Below are 22961 nucleotides of genomic sequence, written 5' to 3' on the forward strand. Positions count from 1 at the left end.
TGCCTGGGAACAAGTGACTAACAAAAAGTAGCTTGATTAATTAACTTTTAGAGACAAGTAATAGGTAGATGTAAACCATTATTATATAATAGTGAGAGGGGCCACCTAAAAGTTATGACTGGGGAAAAAGGAAAGGCTTTTGATTCAACTGAAGGTGTCGATGAAGGCTTTCTAGGAAGACATTTGAACTGAGGACAAGAGGAGGACAAGGTCTGGGGAGGGGACAGACATTTCATATTAGACAGAGCAATACAATTGTCCCTCCTTATCTGCAGCTTTTCTTTCTGTGTTTTCAGTTACCCTTGGCCAATCCAGACGGATCATCATAAAGGTCGATAGTAGCCTAACGCCACATCACAATGCCTGTGTCAGTTCACCTCACTTTATCTCATCACGTAGGAATTTCATCATCATTACACATCATCCAAAGAAAAAGAGTGAGTATAATATAATAAGATATTTTGAGAGGAACCTGGGTGGCTCAGTGGTTGAGTGTCTACTTTTGGCTCAGGTCATGATCCCAGGGTCCTGGGATCAAGTCCCACATCAGGCTCCCCACAGGGACCCTGCTTCTCCCTCTGCCTATGTCTCTGCCTTTCTCTCTGTGTCTCTCATGAATAAATAAATAAAATCTTAAAAAAAAAAGATATTTTGAGAGAAAAAGACCACATTCATATAACTTTTATTACAGTATATTGTTACGATTGTTCTATTTTACTATTGTTGATCTCTTACTATGCCTAATTTACACATTAAACTCTATCATTGCTTGTAGGAATTAGATAGTTTGGTACTACCCACTAGGGTTTGGAACATATCACCCGTGGGTAAGGGAGGTACTCCTGTATTTTCTAAAACCTGTATTACTCAGGGTTCAGTGTAGGAAAGAGAAACCAAGATTGTCATTTTAATCACAAAAGGGCCAGAAAAATGGGCTGTAGGCTAGCCCACCAGGAATGATTCCCGAAAGACTATAGTCCCGCTGAGGCCATGACTGGAATTAGTACAAGACCTGATGAGGAATCAGGAAGGCACTCATGATGCTGTTGCCACTGGAACTCTGCTCAAGAAAAGAATCTCTACAAAATTGCTAACCAGTAGTAGAACAGTCAGGAGAGCAGGAACATGACCTCAGCCCTGTTTTAAATCTCTAAATCTCAACAGGAGTACGTCAGTTTTATGCATTTAGAACTCTTGCTGCAGGGGCACCTGGATGGCTCAGTGGGTTAAGCAGCCGACCTCTTAATTTCGGCTCAGGTTATGATCTCAGAGTCCTGAGATCAAGCTCCCATCAAGCTCTGTGCTGAGTGTGGAGCCTGCTTAAGACTCTCTCTCTCTCTCTCTCTCCCTTTTGCCCCTTCCCCTGCTCATTATCTCTCTCTCTCAATGAATGAATGAATGAATGAATAAAATAATACATAAATTTTTTTTTAAAAAAGAACTCTTTCTGCAAACAAAGTCAAGGGGCACTTGGCTGGCTCAGTCGGTAGAACATATGACTCTGGTTTTTGGAATTATGAGTTTGAGCCCCATGCTGGATGTAGAAATGACTTAAAAATAAATAAATAAAAATACTTTTAAAAAAGGAAGCTGAGAAAGTAGCATCAGCTTTCTAGGCTCTGCAGCACAAGAAGTCACCCTAAAAAGTAAGGTGGAATAGGGGTTAAGCAACCCAAGCCACAGAATCCACCACATTTATAGAATCAACGTCACTGTCCATTCAAGGAATTTCCAACAGCTTGGAATGGCTAGAGTAGTAGTTCTCAAATAATCAAGTGTGGCTCCCTATTTAACTTCAAAATATTGAGCCCTTGATGCACAAGAGAGTTGCTATATTTTAACATCCTGTGATTGAGAAATATATTACAGTTACATTTAAATAATTTCTTATCTTATTAATCACAATAGCAAATTCATACACTTGGAAGATGATGGTGATAACAATAACTGACCTGTATTATGTGTATTGTGTATATTGGCTCATTTCATTGTAATGCATACCTGTTCAAGCTATATAATTTGTTCAGTCAACAAATAATGGTCTGGACCACTTGTGTGTTCCAGAACTCTTCCACAATGTCTGGGAACCTAGTTATTTTAGATCCAAACTTGGGAACCACTGAGCCATAATATTTAGGGAGGGAGAAGCAAGCAAAAAGGCTCTAAAAGAAGGCTCATTTATTTAGATATTAATCAAGAGGTGATGGGGACTTACTGAATTTTTAGCAAAGAAATGACAATCATATTTTCATGTCAGATCACTCTGGCTGAAGAAGACAGACCAGTTTGTTCTTCTGATAGAACACAAAATTGAAGGAATGGAAGACTGGTAGCAAGCAGAAAACATAGGGGGCTATTTTAGTGACCCAAGTGGGAAAATCAGGAATCTGATAAACAAGGCATAGTTAGTGGGAAGAAAGATAAATGGATATTTAGGAGAAAAATTGATTGCTTATTGATAGATTTGATGTGATATGGGCTATCAGGAGGACTGAAGAAAAAGGCCAGGCTTAAGTAACCATGTAAATATGCAATATAAGACAAAAATGAACCATCCCAAGTTCTCAAGTTGTACATATACTTAAAATAAAATCAGTAGAGTGATATGAATACAGTTCTAAATTACTCAGGACAGATGAACTATCATGAAAAATAACCCCCAAATCTCAGTGACTTAATAGTGTAAAAATATATTTCTCATTCACATTACAATCCAACAGGGGTAGATAGATGTGCATGTGATGGTGAAGAAATAGGAAGTCTCTCCTTCATGTGATTTTTCTGCAACCCACGCCTTTGCATTTCATTTTGCTTCACCGTCTTCAAGGACCACAGAATTCTCTACATTCATTTGGACAAAGGAAGATAGAGAGCTGAATTATGAAAAGGAACCTGGAGGAACCAGGCTTAGAAGAAATGTAGATCACTTGTGGTTAGAACTCAGTAATGTAGCCACGCCTAACTGAGTTGTTCAGGAGAAATGTAATCTAGCTGTGTGCCAGAACAAAGAAAACGTGAGTTTCAGGAGCCTTTAGCCAGTCTGTATCACAAGCATATGTTAGGTTATAAGGCAGAACTTGCAGAATTTGGAAATATGATTGCAGTGAATGACAAAGTGATTTGAGTTTAATTAGACAATGTCTAAAATGTGATTGATGTAACAGAGAAATCTGTGAATCACTTAATTATATTACTGAAGAAATTCTGTGTTCATATAACAGAAGAAATTCTGTGTCCATTGGAGAGAAATGGAAGTGAGCAGTACCTCTATTGAGCTCAGAAATAGGTGACCAAAGATAAAGATAAAGCAACCGTCTCTATCTCTTGCACTGTTGGGGTGGGGGTACTCTACCTATTTACTCATTAACCATTTATTAACTGCCATTTGCCAAGCATTGCGCTAGGCAGTGGAATCGAAACAACCTGTCTGCCAGATGGGTGAATGCCGACAGTAGAGATGAATCTCCCAGATCCTCATGGCTTTAAGATTCAAGCTTTTGTAGTATTCCATTTAATTCACTTGGCTCTAAACAAGTACCCTCTAATTCTCTTTTGACTGTCTTTAAACTCAAGAAGAGGGATCCCTGGGTGGCGCAGCGGTTTCACGCCTGCCTTTGGCCCAGGGCACGATCCTGGAGACCCGGGATTGAATCCCACGTCAGGCTCCCGGTGCATGGAGCCTGCTTCTCCCTCTGCCTGTGTCTCTGCCTCTCTCTCTCTCTCTCTGTGTGTGACTAGCATAAATAAATAAAAATTTAAAAAAAAATTTTTAAAAAAATAAATAAACTCAAGAAGAAAGTATGGAAGTATGCTGACCAGCCAACAGAGTCTAATAATCCCTGTGATTCCTGCAGCCTCCTGCACCACCTTTCCCCTCCTCTTCTACTGTTCTCCTCCTCCATCTCTTCAAATTACCATCATTACCATCGTCATGATCAGCATAACAGCTACCATGCACTCGGTTCTGGGCATTGTGCTAAATACTTGATGTATTTCTTTTCATCCTCATGTTGTTGCATTTTACAGATGCAAATACTGGAGTCTCAGAGAAACTCAATAACTTGCTCTCACGCTTATTAGTGAGCCTAGATCAGAACCCAATTCTGTTGACCTCATAGCACAAGTTCTTCCTATCATTATAAACAAGTGAATCTGGGTTTACAGATCAGTTTTATTTTTATTATTTTTTTGCATTTCTTAAATATGAATTAACTTACTTGAATTGATCAAATCTGAGTATGTTGACAAAACCAAGTTTTTGGTCTCAGAGTACTCAGGACTCACTACTGATCTTGGGAAACTTCTCAAAATTGACCCTATAAATTCTTGCCAGAGCTGTCAGGCTGCTCACTTGACATCCCTGTTTCTGAACTTGAACTTCAGCATTGGTGACTTGGTAATATGACAAAATAATCTGTTTACCAGAAACAAATGTTGACATATTTATATAACGAGAAAAATCACTCTCAGAAATAAAGCCCAAACCATAGGTTCAAAATTAGTTAGGTTACCTGATAAAAATGATCTGTTGATTCCTTCAACAAAACCATACTGTGTAGTTGGAATTATTGAACAAAGATGGAATCAGAAAAAAATATTTTTGAATTAAAATGTATCGATGAGAATAAATCAAAGTAAATGTGTTTTCTTCTAATGGCAGTTTTATTTTCTCAGAGTGGGAATTTAAAATTGCTTGAATTGCTTCTAAGTTACTGAGTAGGAAAAGTGCTTAAATGGTGATAAAATGTGTAACAAATGTTTAACCAGCGTGCAAAGGATGACAATGAAGAGAAGAACCGTTCTGCATGTGTCACAATAAACTGTGCACACGCATGCCACTCCGCACTGATATTTCTAGCTTGTGTGCAACAAAAGAAACCGTCTACTTTATTTTACTCTTTCATGTTGTTTGCACATCTTTGGGTAAAACTAAACCTTGCTTAATGTGCCATTTCTTTTGCTTCACAATATTTCTGACCTTTTACGTCTGATGCTGTCATTCCTGCTGGTTCTTTACTTCTGAATTACTTCATTGCCATGTTACAGAAGTAATAAAAATGTAGGCCAAAGTGTGTCTTTCAGGAATCACTGTAGGATCCCTAAAAGAGACAAATGCAGAGATAATGCACTTTTTTAATACAATATACAATAATGATGAAGTTGCTTGCCGCTGTTGCTGGGAGAAGGGCCATCGCGAATGTGTGACTTAGGTGGCAGTGGTGTTCTTCTGGTTAACAATACAGACTTGAAAGCTCACCATTCTCAAGTGAGTTGCACAAAAGCCAATCTTTGTAAGTAAATGTATGATGATTATCCAACTCAACATCTCTATCCATAGAGTAAATAATTCCAAGGCTGACAGACAGGACTTGATAACTCATCAATCTACTAGTGCCGTGCTGTGGAGACTGCGAGTCTCATTCCGAGAAAGTAGAGAATTTGTGCCCAGGAGTGAGGATACTTGTTCTAGCTCAGGTCCATTTGATGCTGTAATTCTGGGGGATCTAACCTGCAGGTTCAAGTTTTTAATCTGTGAAATGACAGGGATGGGTTAGATCTATGAGATTCCTTTCAGGTTTAAAATAGAGCAATGCTACTCCATTGTGGGAGGAAAAAAAAAAAAAGCCTTCTTTTAAAAAACTGATCAGTAACATCATACAGGAAGTGAAATTTACAAAATAATATCAGTCTGTACAATTGTAGCCCTGGTATAATGATTATGAATGTTCTTGGTAAAAAATGACTGTATTTCTTTTTATCCCATAAATCAGTTTAAGCCTGATCCTTCATCATTGACCTCCAGGCTGGTGAAAGATTCAGTCTGTGATTGGGGGGACTCCCTATCCCTGAAACATTTCATGCAAAATTGCCAGATTCTCTTGAATTTTGTCACAAAGCTTCTGGGAAACAGTTCTGATTACCCACAGTCAACCCTAGTTTCCACTGGAACCTGTGCCAATACATGAGGACCTTTTACCTCAGGAATCCTGATGTTTTGCTGACACTGCCAGGGCATGGCAAGTTCTGGTAAGGCTGGTTATGTTGGTGCCTGGGACCTAGCCCTGTCAGGTATCCCAGTCCAGGGCCACCTACCCCAGAATTCTGTTCCCTATCTGATCTTGACTTGTCCAAGAGTAGAGAACAGCCCTCCTTTTCCCCTCTTGCCACTTTCAAATGATCTTCCCTTTCTCCCTTCCTTCTCTTAGAAACCTTGCAGAAACTCTTAAGCAAATTCGGATTTTTATTCAAGTTGAAAAGAGAAGAAAGGACATGCAAAATCCTAGGCTAACATCTGGGATTGAGGGCAGAGAAAATGCACAGGCCAAAACACAAATTAATACTTCAGTAAATCAGGACTCCTGGATGGCTCAGCGGTTGAGTGCCTGCCTTCCGCTCAGGGCATGATCCCGGGGATGGAGTCCCACATGGGCCCCCTGCGAGGAGCCTGCTTCTCCCTCTGCCTGTGTCTCTACCTCTCTCCCTGTATCTCTCATGAATAGATACATAAAATCTTTTTAAAAAAATTTAGTAAATCATCCTGCAACACTATCGAGTGATTGAAAATGTAATCACATATGGGGAGAAATGGATTTGTATTTATTTTTTATCGTAATGTTTTTGAAATAATAGTTTTATTGAGATATAATTTATATACTATACAATTAACCTATTTAATGTGCATGTATTTATTTTTAATAGTGAGTTTGAGTAAAGGCAAATTTAATTAGAGGGGATAGCTGGAAAAATTTATGGATGTTTTAAAGGGAACTTCTGTATACCTTCAAAGGTTTAAGAGGTTAATGGTGCTGGCATTTTTGTGTGTAAAATTTCAATAAAATATTTCATTTTATAGAATGTTATGAGATATATAATAACAGTAAAAGTTTTTCTATATAATGTTAATGGATGAGGTCAGGCTCCAAAATTGTAAATATAATATGACCACACCTGAAAATAGGCAGAGACAGAAAGGAAGGAAAAATGGCTAATTTGGGATGGTCAGACTTAGGGTACATACTTATTTTCCATTTTTATAGAATATTACATTCCTCAATTAGTCTGTGTCCTTTTGGAATGAGAAGCAAATAGGGGGTTTGGTGTATGGAGTTCTTATACATATTTCTATGCCTTTCTATACTATTATCAGCTTAGATCAGATTAGCAGTTTTCTGTGGAGAGTGTTCACAGGAGGAGAAAGACTAGTAACTAAATGTGAGAAAGAGAGGAAAGCAGACAACAAATTGTCCTTATGCTAGGACCATTTGTAAATCAGCCACTTATAAGTCTGAAAACACTCGGCTTTGAAATAATTGAGGAATATGCAAGACAGGTTGAGGCAAAATCTATACTATACAATTTTTTTTTTTATTAAAGATTTCATTTATTTATTTGAGAGAGCAAAAGAGAAGGGGGGGAGGAGCAGAGGGACAAGCAGACACCCCACTGAGCAGGGAGCCTGAATGTGGGGCTCCTTCTCAGGATTCCAAGATCATGGCCTGAGCCAAAGTCAGATGCCTTGGGGATCCCTGGGTGGCACAGCGGTTTAGTGCCTGCCTTTGGCCCAGGGCGTGATCCTGGAGACCCGGGATCAAATCCCACATCGGGCTCCCGGTGCATGGAGCCTGCTTCTGTCTCTGCCTGTGTCTCTGCCTCTCTCTCTCTCTCTCTCTCTCTCTCTGTGACTATCATAAATAAATAAATTAATTAATTAATTAAAAAAAAAAAAAAACAAAGTCAGATGCCTAACCAACTGAGCAACCCAGCCGCCCCTATACCATATATATTGTAAGAGAAATGAAGTTTTATGTCTTCCAATATAAGGACTAGATCATAGTGACAGCAATAAATAAGATGAGGTGTGAAAAAAATTTAACTCTTGATAGGCCCATATTTTATATTTAGATTATAAATGGTTTTTAATAGGGCAGCCCCGGTAGCCTAGTGGTTTAGTGCCACCTTCGGCCCAGGGCTGATCCTGGGGTCCCAGGATTGAGTCCTGTGTCGGGCTCCCTGCATGGAGCCTTCGTCTCCCTCTGCCTGTGTCTCTGCCTCTCTCTCTCTCTCTCTCTCTGTGTCTCTCATGAATGAATGAATGAATAAATAAATGCTTTTTTTTAATGCTTTTTAATATATATATTTTGATATAATTGTTGGCTCCTAAATATAACAAAAATTTCTTTATTTCTATTTTTTATTGTGCAGCTCCCTTATAAGCAATGTTACAGAAACTCAAAGGGAAAAAATATGTTACCTATTTTACCCAGTAGTAATAGCTTATTTTATCAGAACCATCACGAAGTTAAATTATCATAGCCTGTATTTTCTGTGCATAAAAACTCTTAAAATAACCCCTATTAACTTTATCAGAATTTCTAGTACTGTAAAATTACTTGAAATGGAGGGAATCTGTTTTGGTGTCAAAGCCTGGACAAGCATTTGAAAGATGCCTAAATGCTATAACCTCAGTGTAATGTTATTGCAAATTCTGTATTGCAAATAGAATATAGACAGAATCACAGAAGCGCCGTGCACTGAAATATATAACTGCTGCTTTCAGCAAAGCCAGACTTTGGAAAACTCCAGAACCTGATGTGCTGAAAAATTTCGGGCATGAGTAATTCTGTCAATTCTTTCTAGGCACAGTTGGAGTCCAGCCTCCCTCAGGAAGCCTCCCCTAACGCTGCAGCCTGTAGTGACCTTGCACTCATTTGAATGCATCACCCCCATTAAGTGTTCCTGTAGGTTGACAGTTGTAACAGTCATCCCTGGGACCCTTATCACATCCCTTTGGCCCACCTCTGATCGCAGCTGCAGCTCTCATGGCAAGGCCTGTGTATGCTCGGTCTCACCTCACTCAGTGGGCATCTCACCTCATATACCTCAGGCACTTGCTCACAGGGACTTTCTCCAGCATGAGGGACCTGGTGCTGTGGACAAGCCCAGTCTGGAAGTGTGGGGGAGTTATTGTTCCTGGGGAAAACCCTCCATCCGTGAGGTGTGGGAACCAGCACATAAATACTTACACCTGCTGTTTTTAGGTGGCCATTTCTATTCTATATGTTTCTTAAAGATCCCAGCAGAACTGAGCCTCCATTGTCTACAACAATGACCTTTCAATGGCACTACTATATTGGCTTTTCCTCTTTTTCTCACGCACTTTCCATACTCCCTGACTCCTGTTTCCTGGGACCAAGTCCAAAATAGACTCCCTGGGGATCCCTGGGTGGCGCAGTGGTTTAGCGCCTGCCTTTGGCCCAGGGCGCGATCCTGGAGATCCGGGATCGAATCCCACGTCGGGCTCCCAGTGCATGGAGCCTGCTTCTCCCTCTGCCTGTGTCTCTGCCTCTCTCTCTCTCTCTCTCTCTCTGTGACTATCATAAATAAATAAAAATTAAAAAAAAAAACAAAAAACAAACAAACAAAAAAAACAAAATAGACTCCCTGACCCAAGTTCTTGCCTCTGGTTCCGCTTTGAGAGAAGCCCAAACTAAGGCAACGGTTATGCACTACTTTAAATTGGTCTTGTTTTAATTAAATGAACTTTTAAAAATCTTATTGATATAAGTTCTGCTTCCATAGCTAAATTATAGTCTTCTGAGGATAGCAAGAATTTTTTATATATTATATCATGTCTTGGGCATATGGTAGATTTCTATTAGTAAATATTTGTTAAATAACAAGGTCAAGATGGTATAAGGAGATGCTATCAATCGCTTTGAGAACTTCTAGTCACTCAGTGTCCAGATTTTTCTGGGTATTCGTCTGGGAAATGGATGCTTGACATTCCTGATATCTACCTGGCATCTGAATCCCTTTCTCATAAAATGGGCAGCCCTGGGATCCCTGGGTGGCACAGCGGTTTGGCGCCTGCCTTTGGCCCAGGGCGCGATCCTGGAGACCCGGGATCGAATCCCACATCGGGCTCCCGGTGCATGGAGCCTGCTTCTCCCTCTGCCTGTGTCTCTGCCTCTCTCTCTCTCTGTAACTATCATAAATAAAAAAAAAAAAAAATTAAAAAAAAAAATGGGCAGCCCTCGTGTTAGGCACTGAAAATACCAGCAACGTACTTTTCAAGCCTCCCTTGCAGCTATGTCATTAAGTCTGCTGATCAGATTCACCCTCACTGGTCTCTGAGTCAAAGAAAGGACATGAAGAAGCAGGAACTATTCAGAATCCATGCTGGCGGTGGGTAGTGGCAGCGGCAGTGGTAGTGGCAGTCATATTGGGATGCTGGCTCTACAGCATTTTGTGGGGCACTTTGCCTGGCAGGATAGCCTCTACTCCTGGTTCAACAGGGATTTTAAGTTAAGGTCTTTTTTTCTGAATAAATTAGCCAGAATGGCAGTTTGTTGTTTGTAGTAAGACTTTTGATTGATCCATTCAGTATTTCTAAGGAGACTTGAGGAAAATATTTTCAGTTGCTGATGGAAAATGTATAGCAAATTCAATGGTTGCGTGGGGGGCCCAAAATCTCCTGGGGAATTCCAAAACAGTCCAGGAAACTATGTGTCATACCTAAGTATAACACCCTAGAAACTTCCTTTGCCCTCACACACCTAACCTGAGGACTTTGGATGTCTGAGATGCTGGTTGAGAGGAAAAAAATGTAAAAGGGTCATCAGTTGTGGCAAGCAAGCAAAGTAGAATGTATTGGAAGACAGAAGAATGGTGTAGGGAGAAGCACTTTGTGAAGCTATCATTTATTTCCTACAGCTCTGCTGGAATTGCTGTCAGATATTTCACAAACATAAGATGTGTAGTGTGTGTGCGCACATTTGTGTGCACACATACACTTCTTCAGTAAAGACGGTATTTCAAATTCTCAGGACGATTGACTAGTAACATGCCTACCATCTATAAGCTAGGAAAATTCACTTTAGCAAACAGGATTCACTCACATATTGGGAAGAATGATCTCTTTAATGAAAATCATAAATAATAAAAGACCTGTAAAGGCTAGGCCATTATGGACACTATATACTTTATTAGACAGTCATAAAACAAATAAAGCAAAACCATACTTATCACTGTATTAGATTTTTTTAAGCACATTGCTTAGTTCTCCCAAATCCCAGCCCCTGAAAAATACCTGGAATTGTCTATAGATTTTGCAAATATATTAAGGTCAGCTTTCTGATTATTAAATAATAAGTATATTATTATCTTTTTAGGAAAAAAAGTCATGTTCTGCTTCATGTGATACACTAAAACTGAAATAATAAAAGCTAGGACTGGATAGAAAAGGGTAGGATAGAGCTGACACTTTCATATCAGGATGGGGAAGGATCCTCCTAATGTAAAATCAATTCAAGAAACACTAGGAGAAGGATTGATTATATATTGAATACATAATCAAGATGGACTATAAAAATTAAAATTTCACAAACCTATCATAACTAAAATGAAAAGAAATAAACACTTTCAAATTATATGAAAAATTTACTAATAGCTATAAAGAACTTTTAAAAATGAAAATAAATTAAATAAATAAATAAATAAATAAATAGCTTTTAAAAATAAAAACATGCTGACCTCACTTAAAAAAAAAAAAAAAAAAAAAAACAACCCAAGGTGCAGAGCACCTGGCTGGCTCAGTCAGTGGAGCATGTGACTCTTGAAGTCAGGGTCTTGGGTTTAAGCCCCACATTGAGCATAGAGCTTACTTAAACAAACAAACTGAGTTGTATAGAAATAGATAGCTAAAATCAAAAGGAATGAATATGAAAACACATACAACCATACTAAAAATAAAAGAAATACAAATATAAGTAAATAGTATTTTCAACAACTGAATTGGCATTTTTTTCAGACCATTTTGTTGCTGAGTATGATTGAAATGCTATTTTTATGTTGGAGTGCAAATTAGTATGTGGTTTTTGAAAGGAAATTTGGCGATAGTTTCAAAAAATCATGGAAATATTTGTATGGTTTGATCCAGTATATCCTCCCACTAGTTGATTTTAAGGAAACAATGAGAGATGTGCATAAACATTTGTATACTTAATTCAAATTTAGTATTATTTTAATTTCAAAGTATTAAAACATAGTAAATGCCCAAATAACTTGATAAATTATTGATGGTTATTCATATAATACTCAGCCAATAAATACATGTGTTTAAAAGATTAATGACCTAGGAGAATATTACAATGTTACATTGAATGGAAAAAACAATTTAAAAAGCTACACATGTATATTTTCAATTTTAGTTTTTAAAATGTTCATAGAAAAAGTACTAGAAATAACTGTGAAAATATTAGTTTTGTATCTGATTAGTAGGACTTAGAATAACTTAGTAATTCCTCAATTATTTTTGAACATAAAAACATAAAACATAACAGTTAATAGCATGATCTGCCTTCAATTATACTAAGGAGGTAGGAACAAATATTCATTTAGTTCATTTTAAGAACTTTTAAAAAAAATATTTTATTTATTTATTTGACAGAGAGAGAGAGCAAGCAGGGGGACCAGCAGAGGGACAGGAAGAAACAGGCTCCCCATGGAGGAGGGAGCCTGAAGTGGGACTTGATACCAGGACCTTGGGATCATGACCTGAGCCGAAGGCAGATGGTTAACCCACTGAGCCACCACGTGCCCCCATTTTGAGAACTTTTGAATTTAATACAGCAAGTGTTAATGATTCTAGTTAGAAGAGGAAGAAATTGAAGATTAGAGAGAATAAATGATTTGCCAGTATTCAATTAGTTCAGCAAACTGTTTTTTTAAAGCATATAAGTAATTACTGTGAGTTGGATTAAGCATTTAGGCATTAAGAATAAAAGACTAAAAACTATTCCCAAGAGTATGTATTCTTATAGTAGGTGATATTACATTAAAAAGTTGGTATTTTCAATTAATAGGTTAAGTGCCGGCAGAGATATGCAGTGGGAACTACAGAGAAAATATTAGTTTGAATCACATGGAATGGCCAATACTATTTTTGACCCACAAAAATGGCATTTTCATATGATTCATTCTAATACAACTGAACCAGAATGGTGATGGTAGGTGAGCTGACATGAATCTCGGTGAGGAGGGAAATTACACACACACACACAAACACACACCAATAAAGATGGGTTTATCAGTTAGGGTGGAATCGGGAGACCAAAACCATGTGGTGAACTGAACGAGGAAAATTTAATATAAGGAAACTGGGTATCTGCTTAAGAAGGAACTGACTATTAAAGAAGTAAAGAGAACTCCAAAGAATATAGATAGAAATAGCAAATGTAATGTGGTGCCTGGGTGGCTCAGTTGGTTAAACTTCTGCCTTTGGCTCAGGTCGTGATCCCATGGTTATGGGACTGAGCCCCACATTGGGCTCTGCACTCTGCTTGTCCCTGTGCCTCTGCTCTCTCTCTCTCTCTCTCAAAAAAAAAAAAAAAAAAAAAAAAAAAAAAAAGTCTGAGAAAGAAAGAAAGAGAAAGAAAAGAAAGCGAGCAAATGTAAGGATCAACCACTACTCACCCATGGCAGAGACGGAATACCCAAGGAAGAACTCCTTCCCTTCCACCCCAGGTCTGAGATCCAGGGAAGGTTACCCCCATGACTTGCTGAATGGCAGAGAAGTTGCTGTGGTGGAAGTCCCACCTTGGGATGCAGGGGGAAAGCTGGTCACAATGAGGTATCTCACTGGAGGCACTCTGCTAGGAAGTCGCCCAAGGGGGTGCAGAGGAAAGTCACTGGCTGCTTCCTGCTGCCGACTGCCCTGCACTGGAGAAGCTGCCTGAGCTTCCCAAGCTTGCCGTTGGCAGAGCTGCACGCACTGTGGGAAGCCATGTGCACCACAGGAACCAGGCCCTGGGGAAGTGAGTGCTACAGGAGCCAGGTGCTGGAGAAGGCTTTTGAAGAAACATACCAGCAACAGGAAGAAAATCCCTTTATTCTGCAACGTCTCTCCACCTCCATCTATTGATGAAGTTTAGCATTATGTCAGCTGGCAAATATAAACTATTTGAAAGGCCAACCTGCATTTTTTTTTTAGATTTATTTATTTAGTTTAGAGGGGAAAAGGCAGAGGAGGGGCAGAGAGGGAGAGAGAGAGAGAATCCTCAAGCAGACTCCCCCCTGAGCACAGAGCCTGACATAGGCCTCAGTCTCACCACCCTAAAGTCATGACCTGAGCTGAAAGCAAGAGTCAGACACTTAACCGACTGAGCCACCCAGGCACCTCAAGGCCCACCTGCATTTTTGCACATCAGGCAATGAAGAATGAATTTGGAACTGAGATGATAAATTGCCAACTGGCACAGTGTAGAAAGAAAGTTCTTTACCTAACAGAACAGCGCGAAAGAAGACACGTAAAGAGGACTTACATATCAAGCTATGATGTCCTTCAACAGATGAATGGCTAAAGAAAATGTGGTGTTTATACACAATGGAATATTACTCCATCATCAGAAGAGACAAATATCCACCATTTGCTTTGACGTGGATGGAACTGGAGGGTATTTTTTTTTAAATTTTTATTTATTTATGATAGTCACAGAGAGAGAGAGAGAGAGAGAGAGAGAGAGGCAGAGACATAGGCAGAGGGAGAAGCAGGCTCCATGCACCGGGAGCCCGACGTGGGATTCGATCCCAGGTCTCCAGGATCGCGCCCTGGGCCAAAGGCAGGCGCCAAACCGCTGTGCCACCCAGGGATCCCAGAACTGGAGGGTATTATTCTGAGTGAAATAAGTCAAACGGAGAAGGACAATCATCATATGGTTTCAGTCATAAGTGGAATATAAGAAATAGTGAAAGGGACTATAAGGGAAAGAAGGGGAACTGAGTGGGAAAAATTAGAGAAGAAGACAAACCATGAAAGACTCCTAACTCTGGGAAACAAACAAAGGGTTGTGGAAGGGGAGATGGGTGTGGATGGGGTAACTGGGTGACAGGCACTGAGGAGGGCACTTGATGGGATAAGCACTGAGTGTTATACTATATGTTGGCAAATTGAATTTAAATTTTTAAAAATGTAAAAAAAAAGGACTTACATATCTTGCAGCATAATGAACTGGATACACAGACTGACACTCCTACTTATAAAACCAACAAAGGAAAACCCATAAATATGCTGGATTTAAAAATAAGAAACTTGTGTTTAAACACCTCCGTGAGTAATGGAAGTAATGGAATATGTAGATGCCAAAACCAAGGGAAAAGGTGAACACTGAAATTGTCTTTCACTTTGGTGGCAATTGCCAAATCTTTTGAACTTGAACTTCACTTTTTGGGTGTTGAACACAAGAGACAAAAGACTAAAAGTCCTCTCAAAATGGGGAAACTAATTTTGAGATTTACATTTCACTAAGATGAATAATACACAGTGTAAAAATAAACTAGACACCTGTGGTAAATCTGTGCCCTTATTCAGTGTGACAATGAAATAAACCCATCCTATTCCCCATTTCCTAAGGGGACTGCAAGGAAAATTGCAGTGTTCAAATTTTGGCACAGGTTTAAGGATGAAAATTGTCTCCTCAGAATTCATAACCACAGCCCAACCCTTAGGGATTACAGTGTGAATTCATACCACCCACATGGTTTGAAAAAAATCAGGGTGAATATTAAGTTTAAAGTGATGCCCAGTTAGTGTTAGTAGTGTTCCTCTAGAATTTGAAAAAAAAATGACACAAATACTCATAGAAGGAAAGTAGTTTCAATACAGGCATCAAAAACCTCCTACAGATAAATCTCAAGAAATACTAAGTCACCATCAAAAATCATAAAATATACCAGGAAACATGGCCACCATAAGCAAGAACCAGCAGAATCAACAAATCCACAAAAGCTTTTACTATTTGAATTAGCAACACAATTGATATATTTAATATGTTTAAAGATATAACAGACTAAAGGATAACCAACATAACCTGAAAATAAGCTACTTAAAACTCTAGAAATGAAAAGTGTAATACTTGAATAAAAAAATGTAATAGGTTGTTTTAAAAGCAGATTAGACACTGCTGAAGTCAGAATTAGGGAACTGGAAAATAGGACTGAAAACTATGCAGTACAGAGATCTAAAGAGGCAGAAAATATGAAAAGACACGGAGACATAAATGAGAGTGTCAGGATTTCACATACAACAAATTGGAATTCCAGAAAGAGATGAGAGGTAGAATGGGGCAAGGACAATATTAGAAGAGGTCATAGTAGAGGACTTTCCAAAACTAATAGAAAATATGTATTCAAATATTAAAAATGTACATCAATTCCCAAATAGGAAAGCTTTTAAAACAACAGCAACAGAACACCCAGCCACCTTGTAGATGAATGTAGAACACCCATGGCAAGGAAGCTCTTAAAAGAAAAAAAAATAGATTACCAGGAGAAAATCATCAAACTGAAAACAACCATGGAAGGCAAAAGAAATAATAATTTTAATGTGATGAAAGAAAATAATTCTCACCTTAGAATTGCATGCCTGTCAAAAATATATCTCAGGGGCTCCTTGCTGGCTCAGTTGGTAGCATATGCGACTCTTGACCTCAGGGTTATAAGTTTGAGTCCTGCTTTGAATATAGAGATTACTTAAAAATAACATCTTAAAAATAAAAATAAATAAGTAAATAAATAAATGTTTTAAAAAAATATTTCTAAATAAGGGCAAAATGAAGAGATTTCAGACAAAGAAAAAAAAAACCACCAAAAAACAGAAAACCCTGTGTTTGCAATCACCAATCCCTAACCTAAGGAAAGTCTAAAATATGGGCTTTAGGACAGAAGAAAGTGATTCTGAATTGGTGGTCTGAGAGTCAAAAGATGATAAAACAAAATGTAAAAATATGGGTAAATCTAAGCAAACAGCATCAAAAAATAATTTTGAGGGGCTAGAAAAAGACATGCCTAAAATACACAGCTATACATAGTAAGGGATTGTCAGAGTTACAGTGTTCTAGAGACCTTATATTGTTCAGGAGGATGATACAAATTCAGCTTAAGTTTAGATTTTTGCATTAAATATTATGGTCAGATTTCTATGGTAAATGCAAAAGTAGTGGACACAGGGTAGGCTAATCTGTATTTTCAGATTTTCTTCTATGGTTATTTATTACTTTAATTAATAAAAAATAATCCAACCAACTATGATTGGGATTAATTGAGTGAGTTCAGATGTATAAAAAGCTTTGTAAATGATTTGATCTGGGCATCATCCCTATATTATCTGTTTATGATTTTCTCACTGACCTTCTTCATATGTCAGCTTCACTCTTAGGACAAAATGGCTGCAGCAATTCTAGAAATAACAGAGATATGACTCAGGTTCCAGAAGAGAAGGCTTCTCTTTGCTCAGCTAACACGCAGAAGTCTTAGACCTCACTCTGGTTGGACCCACATATAAACCAATCATGTGGCCAGGGGAACGTCATTCAGAGACTCTTAGGCCTGGGTTGCACGGCCCCCTCTGTACATCCAACTGGATCTGAGTCCATTAAGCTAAAAGAAAATAAGACCTCAGTTTTAAGATTAATTTCTCTTAACCAATCATTTACCCTATGTGTGCTTATTGAAGCTTTATGTTAGTTCTAAATCTCAGCTTTTAAACTTTTAAAATAATTAGAATACTAAACCAAGCTCACATTTCTGGGATAAACCACCTTTGCAATGATATAATATTGTGTTCATGGGTGCATTCAACTTCCTATTTTTTTAAAAGATTTATTTATTTATTTTAGAGAACACGGGCAGAGGAGGACAGAGGGAGAGAGAGAATATTAAGCATATTCCCAGCTGAGTATGGAGCCCAACATGGAGCTCGACTCAGGACCCTGAGATCATGATCTGAGCTGAAATCAAGAGTTAGATGCTCAACCGACTGTGCCAACCACTTGGCCCCTATAGGGCTTTTTGTACGATGGTCCCATCTTATTTATCCAGCCTTATTTATTTCCTCCTTCCCCAATATAATGCAGACATCCTAGACACAATCCTTTTACTAATTTTACCTTACCACACCATACTTTCTGAATTTTCCTTTTTTCCTTTAAGGCCAAATTCAAAGTTCATGTCACATCAATTTTTTCCTTGTCTCACTTCCAGATTAACAGAGTCTTTTTTTTTCTCTCGAGGTATTTATTCCTATTCCTACTCTATTATAACATGTGCTACGGTTAATCAGGCTTAGATGATTCAGTGACTGCTCTCTAACAAATGGAAGCTCTTTGAAGGCAGTGACTTGTTCTTTTTTGTAGCTCAGACTTCCAACATAAACAATACTTTGAATATTATAGACACCGAGTAAATGTGATGTGATTCAAAGACACATGATAATTCATAGTCCAAAATCACAGTTTCACTCATGAAATAAAGTAGAATTTTATAGAGGAAGACACTGTAATTTGGTTTGTGGAAACACCACCAATCTGGATCAACTAATTTACAAATGGGAATCTTTTGTTTCACAAGGGGGAACAATCCCAAGTGTAAATTCAGCTGGGAATGGATTATCATTTTCATGAACAAAAGAAACTATACTCATCAAAACAATTACAAAATAATTGGAGGTTATACTTAGCTGTTGGATGAACACTAGTATACTGTTAATTTTGTAGGTCAACTTTATGACCTCAGTTCAGAATTTGCAAATGGATTAATACTGCATTATAAATGTAACCTTAGGGGATCCCTGGGTGGCTCAGTGCTTTAGCGCCTGCTTTAGGCCCAGGGCATAATCCTGGAGTCCTGGAATCAAGTCCCGCATCTGGCTCCCTGCAATGGAGTCAGCTTCTCCCTCTGCCTGTGTCTCTGCCCTCCCCCCGTGTGTCTCTCATGAATAAATAAATAAAATCATTTAAAAAATGTAATCTTAAGAATGAGTTGGAAAATTGCTACAAGGTATACTGAAACAGAGACATGGTAATTTCATTGAAGTCTGCCAATAGACTAGACATTCTGCTGTTTGATAGTCCTATAAAATTGTGGTACTTATTGGCATTCCTATTTTTTAAGTATAAATATTACAAGAAATACAAGGAAGGTAAGCAAATATGTAGGTCAGATTAAGAAGCAAGGGGATCCCTGGGTGGCGCAGCGGTTTGGCGCCTGCCTTTGGCCCAGGGCGCGATCCTGGAGACCCGGGATCGAATCCCACATCAGGCTCCCGGTGCATGGAGCCTGCTTCTCCCTCTGCCTATGTCTCTGCCTCTCTCTCTCTCTCTCTCTCTGTGACTATCATAAATAAATAAAAATTAAAAAAAAAAAAACAGATTAAGAAGCAAAAAAAATGACATTTATAAGCATATCAAAGTAATGCAAATCATCATCTCAATGACTTCATTTAATTATATAATTTGTTTAAGAATATATACCAAGTTAAATATTTTAAGGAACAACATTTATCATCTGTTTCCATTAGTTCTAAATATAATATTTTGGAAAATAACAAAGCCTTTTCTTTTTAACATAGTACTTTTTTTTTAAGATTTATTTATTTATTTGAGAGACGGAGTGTGTGAGCACACATGTACATGCAGGGTGACGTGGGAGTGAGTGGGTGGCAAAAGGAGAGGAAGAGAGAGAATAGGAAGCAGGCTTCCTACTGAGCACAGAAGCCCAATGCAGGGCTCAATCTCACCACCCTGAGACATATCTTGAGCCAAAATCAAGAGTGGGATGCTTAACCGATGCTTAACCCTCTTTAAATCACATGAGAGCACTATTTTCCACCTTTTATCCAGATAAGCAAAACTATAGTAGCTGATAGACTCCTATGAGTAATAGTGGTTCATTACAGTGTCACAGTGCAATCTGAAGGACAGCCATATACCCCTATCACATTTTGAATCATTTAATAGGGCATGGTAGTGATGACAATCATTTATTCGCCTCCATACAGTTTTTCTTTTTTTGAGAATTTGACCCTTTATAACATGGGAAGAGACAGATCTTCATATCACATATTCCCCCAGCAATAGTGCATTAGATGCTTAAACAAGGAATATGACACAGAGACTGTGTTAATGGCCACAAAAACTAAATGTATAAGGTCATATAGCATCTAAGGCCACCACTTAGGGGCACTCATTGTGGGCCATGTGTGTTCGATAAGCAGACAAGGAGCATTGAGATCATGTGGTTTTCGAAAGAGGGAGAGTTGGAGAAGTAAGTGACCATGGGCCCTGATTGGGTTCTAGTTCTTGGTGCATTCCTGCTGTGAGATGTGGCAACCCTTCCCGTCCTTGGATTCTGCAATTTCCTTGAATTCAGACTTCACTTAAGCTTTCTCCAATATGCTGCTGTTTCTTATAATTAAATGATCCTTGAACCTCAGGACAGAAAGTTAAAAAATAAATTAGTAAATGTCCATATGTTTTAATGTTTTAAGATCTGATTATGGTTAATCTGACAAATATAAACACAGTTTATCTATTAAAATACTGTCAACAAGATTGCCAAATATTTTCAGCATGTATATTATTTTTTGATATATAGGAAATAAGAAGTTGGGAGTTTATAGTATTCCTTATTTCAGATTACCTTGTGGAAATGAGTGAGTTATGGTCCTTTTTTTTTTAAAGATTTTTTTAAAAATTTTATTCATTCATGAAAGACAGTAAGAGAGAGAGAGAGAGAGAGGCAGAGGGAAAAGCAGGCTCCATGCAGGGAGCCCAACGTGGGACTCCATCCCAGGTCTCCAGGATCACGCCCTGGGCCAAAGGCAAGCACCAAACCTCTGAGCCACCCCAGGATCCCGAGTGAGCTATGTTCCAATAAAACAGGCAGTGGGCCTGATTTGGCCTTTGGTCATAATTTGCTGACCTCTGGACTAAACAATTATAAAACCCTGGACCCAACCACCTTCTAATACCCACCTTGGGATATTAGTTTTAACAGTGATTCCCTGAAATCTTAGAAATTCATTCAGTGTTTTTCAGACTCATGTTTTTGAGTTTATAAAATGAGGTTGTGATAATAATTCTAATTGGCCTCATAGAATTTAATGAAGACTACTTAATTAATCAGATTAAATGAGATTAACTATAGTAAAGTAGTAAATACAGTGCCTGGCTCAATTTATTCAACAAATATTGTCTGTGTCAGACTGTGTTATAAGCATTGGAGAGATACCAAGGGGGAAAAAAACACAGAAGTAGTAATAAGTGCTATTGTTATTTATAGGAGGTGAATGGAACACTGGAGAGAAGTCCATAAACTCTATATACATTTCACTAACCAATCTTTCTATTTAGTAGGAAGTTTTTAAAAATTTAAAACACTGATAAATTAACTGCCAGAAGCCATAAATAGCCCTATAACAAGAGGGGGAGAATAAATCACGCTGTAATTGCTAAATGTAATTTAGCATCATGTTATATTTAAAAGATGTGTTCAATATGTTAGGAAAATATGCTATTTTGCTTCTTTATTAACAACAAAAAAACCCCTACCATTCCAACCTGTCAGTTTGGGTTCATTCATTCCTAGATGAAGACTCTTACCACCTGTTTGCTAGAAAGAGTCTAGATGGCTTTAGTTAAGTTTCTAATAGTCTTGGCTGGTGAGACTAAAGATATAAAAGAATCGGGAAACCACAGGCCTCTCTCCTGTGTTTCTTCCAGAAAAAGATCAAAGGTCGGATGACAGAAAGAGGATTATATCATTGTTCTCTTAACCCAATCTGAAGCTGTCTTCCAGATTGCAGAGAAAATTATTGCAGATAAGATAAAGCCTTTATCCCATATTCTGTAGAACAGCAAGCCCCATGAGCCCAAGAAATCCTTACCCCGTGTGCTCCAGAGTTAATGGCGTTCTTGAAACATCAATGTGTTTCTTTGGCACTTTTGTTAAGAGATCAAGCCTCTCTGAATCGTGGTGTTCCTTTAGTCTTTGCACCATCTGGGAGGAGAAAACAGGAGGTGAGGAAGAAAGAGAGGATGAATATTTCTGTTTCTCAAAAGAGGAAAATTTAGTCACACAATGTTCTTTCTGAAGGAAACCATAAACCACTCAGTCCTGGTGGTGAATCTTTAGTTAGGCTGCCGGCTGCCCTAAACCAACCACCTGAGCCGCTGGCCTGGCAGCTGTTGGGAAATGCTCTGAAAGGCTTCGCTGCTTGCTTCTTTCTCTTCTATTTGGAAACAAATTGCTCTCACAAGAGGTGTCTGGTAGGCTAGACTCTGGGCTAATACACCTAATCAGCAGCTTAATCACCTGGCAGGATCATTTAAAATGCAGATTCCTAGGCCTCCCAAAACCCACTGAATTAGAAGTTCTGAGAGGTGGGGAATGTGAGGAACTGGGGGGAGGGTCTGGAAAGAGGAATGTGGGAGTGGTCAAGAATCTGTATTTTTTTTCCAGATCCCTTAGTTGATAGTTAAGCAAAGATACAGTCTGCTTTCCAGAAACATGTTTCTAACTAATCCTTCCCCACAACCGTCCTCAATTGTTGTCATTGTATGGGTCACTGTGTCCAAAGCCGCTGCTGTGTCCTGAACTTCTGGAGAAACTTTCATGGCCAAAAGCTTTTGACAGTGATGGATCTGGTCAATGGTGTTTCCTTAAATTAAGATAGGCCAAGTTGGACAGGATTAAGCAGATAACAGGATTTTAAACATGGGATCCACAGGTTCTCCCCACCAAGGTGTCCATGGATACGAAAACATTTACATATTTATTTTCACTGAAAATTAGTATGTCTTTCTTCTATGAATTCAGCAACAAACTGCATTAGAGTTAGTAGTACCAGTGACTCTTTGTCACCAATAAAAATGAGCTAGTCCTGTATCACATTTTAGTTGTTATGGATATCTAGAAATATTATTTATACTCATCACAACGTCAAATCACAGTTTTTAGACTTGTCACTAGATCTTTTTTTTTTTAAGATTTTATTTATTTATTTGAGAGGAGAGAGAGCATGAGTTGTAGGGAGCGACAGAGGGAAAGGGAGAAGAAGACTCCCCACTGAGCATGGAGCCTGATGCCAGGCTTGATCCCAGGACCCCGAGATCCTGATCTGAGCCAAA

General features: G+C 38.5%; 1 long non-coding RNA gene across 1 annotated transcript in view; it reads left to right on the top strand.

The window, feature by feature from the left end:
- The window catches only part of LOC144305220 (uncharacterized), a 54920-nt gene that overhangs the window by 16259 nt on the left and 15700 nt on the right, over positions 1-22961 (top strand). The window contains exon 2 of the long non-coding RNA XR_013372279.1: positions 297-437. This is a non-coding gene — a long non-coding RNA (uncharacterized LOC144305220). The remainder of the gene's footprint in view (positions 1-296; positions 438-22961) is intronic.

Source organism: Canis aureus, chromosome 35 (genome assembly GCF_053574225.1).
Source record: "Canis aureus isolate CA01 chromosome 35, VMU_Caureus_v.1.0, whole genome shotgun sequence".
NCBI lineage: Eukaryota > Metazoa > Chordata > Mammalia > Carnivora > Canidae > Canis > Canis aureus.